Source organism: Bidens hawaiensis, unplaced genomic scaffold (genome assembly GCF_021521415.1).
Source record: "Bidens hawaiensis isolate Kalapana, Puna unplaced genomic scaffold, B.hawaiensis_p1.1 tig00009092_1, whole genome shotgun sequence".
NCBI classification, from domain to species: domain Eukaryota; kingdom Viridiplantae; phylum Streptophyta; class Magnoliopsida; order Asterales; family Asteraceae; genus Bidens; species Bidens hawaiensis.
This window is the reverse complement of record NW_027491669.1, coordinates 287487-292481: the sequence shown is the minus strand read 5'-3', so window position 1 is coordinate 292481 and position 4995 is coordinate 287487. Positions and strand designations below refer to the sequence as shown.

Genomic DNA, 4995 nt, shown 5'->3' with positions numbered 1-4995 from the left:
ATGATCACTCTGTGTCTCCGGATTTAACATGACATTTGTGACAAAAGGATAAATGATAGTTTCACCTAAATCATTTAAAGTATGGGACTTGAAAGGGATGATGTTATTGAATGGCACTTCGTCATGCGTATTAGGGATAGTAAACCGTTGTTAGGTGGTATTTGCTATTTGCATCAATCTTCTATGTATCTTGTGCAAGTGGGAGATTGTAGGAATCGGTCTGCCCAAGACACATATTAGAGTTGATGTGGCTAGTACGTTATGATCCAAGTCGGGTCATACCCAATAACAAGCTAGACAAACACCATAATATTTATTGTAGATATGATCTAACAAATAAATATTAGCACTTATGATATTTAGAAAATGGGTTTCTAAATATTTGCACTTGAGAAATCGATAAATTATAATGATAATTTATTAAGAGAGATTATCTTATGATATTATTTAAGTTGGTTAAATAATATATATATATATATATAATAATGGTTGTGGTATGTTGCATGAAACTTACGGCATGTTAAAAGTGTTAAGTGTCACAAAGTTTCATTAGACCTGTGACTAATACATGGAATATTAGTCCTGTGAACTAATACATGGTGTATTAGTCCTGCGACTGATACATAAAGTATTATGCCTGAGACTAGTACATGGAGTATTAGTCTGTTCCAGGAAGAAAGAGAAAATAATATCTGGTAGGACCAGCCCACTTTTGGGGGGAAACTTCCCACCCATTTGTTTGAAATATTTTCTCTTATTAATATCTACCTTAGGACACAACATAAAACACACAAACCACATTACATGCAATTGGTAATCTCTCTCCTCTCTCTCCTCTCTCCAAAATTGGTTCAAGGATGAAGAACACAAGAGGGTTAATCTTTCAAGTGCAAGAGTCATTAAATCCTAGCAAGCAAGGTGTTTGTTGAAGGCTTGGAGGGTATACAAGCTTAAGGCTCTTCTCCATTGAAAGCTAGCCATTCAAACCGTCATCTCCTTTATCTTCTTGCCTCTTGAAAGGCTGTATTACATAAACCCCCTATGGTTGATAGTTTTGGTATGCATGTAATTCATATATGGATCCGGGGCTTGGGTTTTACATATTAAACGGGTTTTATATCAATCAATATTACAAGATTTAAAACATTTTAATCCGCTGCGTTTTTCATATAAATGGGTTTATATGGCTTTGATAATCTTGTTAAAACCCAACAGTACATGGGAAATAGATATCAATAAGAATTACGATTCGCATAAATCACGCGTTGACGATAAAGCCTAATAAGGAAAATAGAATATGGATACGCTAAGTGAATGGTCTAGATCGATTAAGAAAACTCGATAAGTAGAATTATTATTATATTGTTTTTAATCATAATTAATATAATATTTTATTTTATATAAAGATATTGTATAAAAATTGTTAGTTTGTTAAAATATAAATAAAGTATATTATAAAATTATATAACTAAAACACATCTTTAAAAATATTATTAGTTTATTAATCCATTTAAAAGTATTTATATAATATTTAATATAATATATAAAAATATTATATGAATAAATACATCTTTAAAAACTATAAGTTTATTAAAGTATACAAATATATATAAATTTTGCCTTTTGTATATATATATTAAACTAAAAATATTAGTTTATGTGATATTATATATACGTATATATACATATATGTATAACTAATTACACCTATACGTACATACACAGACGAGAGACACGAGAAACACAAATATTATAGTCGGTTCTTAATAAAATAGTTTATTTAATTATTATTATTATTATATTAAATAAAGTTGTTTAAAAGGATTTATTACCAAAAATAATCCAAAAACGAGGTGGCAGGGGGTCGAACCCGCGACCTGCCACTCCACAACCAAGGTACAAACCAACTGGGCTAACCAGTTATTGCGACATAGATTAGAAACAATTTATTATAAGCAAATGTGGCCAACCAGAAACAAGAACAAACCATAACAACATCAATCGGTTAATCCAATTGATGTTGTTGTAATAAATGATGGGGCTTTTGCTTCTGACACAAAAATGATCACAAAACAATATACAATTACCTTAATTGATGAGTTGGGTGATGGATTGATTACGAAACACAGGAGCCGGCGATGAGAAGTAACGAACGGACCAGCGAATGGTTATGATTGATCAATTAAATAGAGGGTTAATGTCGGCTAGGGTTTGATGATCGTGTCTGATAAATTAATTTGATTAATAACAACGATTTTGTGTATAACAAGCTCAAAACGATGTCGGCTACGTATATACGGAAGAACAAATAAATACAGATTTTATTAACATGCTTATATTGTTTAATAGGCCGAAATTAACATAATTATACGATTTTCAAGATCACTTACAACTTACAAACAAAAATTAAGGTCCAAGTAAACAATTCTTGAATTCTGGTTCAAGAAAACAAATGTAGATACGGGTTTGGGTATAGGATATCCAATTAGGTTGTATGGGTTATAATAATAAGTTACAGTTTGGACCCTGGAGTTTGAGTATGGACACAAAGAGATAAACTTGCATTTCGGGTTAAATGAGTAAAAACTCAGAAGATATACTTTATAAATAATTAAATGTTAATAAAATAATCAATTAATTTGATAACTGCAATATATTTAATAAAATAACCCGAACATTGAACCGAGTCGGGTAAAAGTATAAGTTCGAAAACCTGAGTTATTACATGAATCAAGGGAACTTTGCATATGCTCAAAGGCGACCAACGGAACCGGTGAAAGAATTCAATAGACAACCACCATCGATTGTTCAACCACCACTGCTTATTCAACAACAACAAGTTCCACAACAAGTTCATCCACAAGGGCAACAACAAATGTCCCAACCACAATTTCAACAATTTGCACCTCCAAGGCCTATGTATAGACAAATGGGTCAACCAAGAGTACCAAAGGGGGTACCAAGATGGCATGCAAGAGAGATGGTAAGGGGAATTGAAGCTCAGTTATGACGGTCATCACTAATAATCCATCTCTGGTGGTTATTACTCAAAATCAACATTGAAGAACATTTGAGGTGAGAACCAATTCAGACCAAAGTTTACCAAATTATAAGGGTCTAGCAACGGAAGAACCTTACTTTCACTTGGAGGCGTATGACTCCATTTGCAACATGATTGGGGGTCAAGGGTTTTCATCGGATGAGGTTAAGTTGGTTCTTTTTCAATTCTCGTTAGAAGATAAGGTGAAGAGATGGTTTTACACATTGCCTTCTGCATCCATTTATATTTGGGCTTAGATGCAACAAAGATTTTTGGAAGAATTTTACACGGCTCAAAAGACCAATGATGAAACACGAAGTTTCAGAACTTTCCAACAACAACCGGGTGAAATGTTTCATGAGGCATTTGAGTGGTTTAACATGATGATTAAGAATTGTCCTCACCATGGTATTGCTCTTTGGGAATTGTTGAATGCTTTTCACGAAGGGTTGAGCACGGAAGATGAGTGGGATTTGAGGTCGATTACAAATGGTACATTTGGTACTAATTATGAGCAAGATGATTGGGTGTTTCTGGAGCAAATGTCGGTCACATCAAAAAGAAAGGCTCAAACTGCAAGAAGAGTAAGGCCGGCAATTGGAAGACCGCAAGTGCATGTCGTGTAAGATGGAGGAGTACAAACCACAAGTCAAGTAATTGATGTTTGTACTAATTGTAATGAATTGGGTCATGTAGAGGATGCGTGTATGGTGGGTCAAGAACAAGTAGAGGAGGTGAATGCAATTCAAGGTCAAGGGGGAGGTGGTCAAAACTATAACATGAATTCAAACGCTTACCACCCCGGGTTGAGAAGTCATTCAAACTTTCGCTATGGGAATCTGGCTACTCAATTCAATCTAAATTTCCAAAAGAATCAAGGAAATTATGTTCCACACCAAAAATATAACAATCAAGGTAATTTTCATGGTGGGAACAATCAAGAGTTTCAAGGTCAAGGGGGTGGTCAAAGTGGGTCTTTGGGTCAAAGATATTCAAGTGGGAATGAAGTCATGGATATGCTTAGGATGATGCAACAAGACATGCAAAGGAGAAATCAACTTGATGAAGTGCGCATGCAAAAGGATGAAGTTCGTGACAAAGCCATCCAATTGTTGACAACATAAATGGGTCAACTTGCAACTGATGTGGCGAATTTGAAGAAAAACAGCTCGAGCTTAAAGAAGGGGAACAACATGCATATCAACGCGGTAAGTCTTTTACCTAATTTTGGAAATTCTAGTGTCCAAAGTGAACCAACACCACAGTTTGTTGAGAGGATGGTGGAAGATATTAGTGATGAGATTGAAAATGTGGGTAATTATGAAACAATTTTTCAAAATAACTCTTAATTACAACCGAATGAAACATCTTTTTATGAAAATTGTTCGTGTGATAAATGTTTAAATGACAAATTAACCAAAATAAGGGATGAGAGGGTTGGTAATAATATTATCCCGAGTAAACTTCAAGACCCAGGAGTGCCCCTTTTATCAATCTAAATTGGTGAATTTAAAACTGATCGGGCACTGCTAGATCTTGGAGCTTGTGCTAGTATCATGCCCGGTAGTTTATATGATCAGTATAAGTTTGGTTTGCTATAAAAAGTAAACACCACCGTGGTTTTAGCGATTAAACCCATACACTTCCCCGAGACATGATATATAATGTGATGGTACATGTGGAGGATTTATGTTACCCAGTTGACTTTTTAGTACTTGATTATGCTAAAAATATAACTAACACGTAACCCACAGTCATATTAGGTAGACCCTTCCTTGCCACTTCACTTTCAGTGATTGATTGTGCTAAGGGGACACTGGGAATAAAGTGCAGGAATCGTTATAAACGGTTATTATATCTGAAAATACTACTGACCCTTTTGTTGAAAAGGAAAGCTTGAAGGTGGATTTTGTTAACAAGTTTGTATCCTTGAGCAAGGATCACACGAAAGTGGA

General features: G+C 34.5%; 1 non-coding gene across 1 annotated transcript; it reads right to left on the bottom strand.

The window, feature by feature from the left end:
• Window positions 1-3343: 3343 nt before the first annotated feature.
• Window positions 3344-3452, bottom strand: LOC143531228 (small nucleolar RNA R71). The gene has a single exon (XR_013134990.1). It is a non-coding gene; the product is annotated as a small nucleolar RNA R71 (small nucleolar RNA).
• Window positions 3453-4995: the final 1543 nt, after the last annotated feature.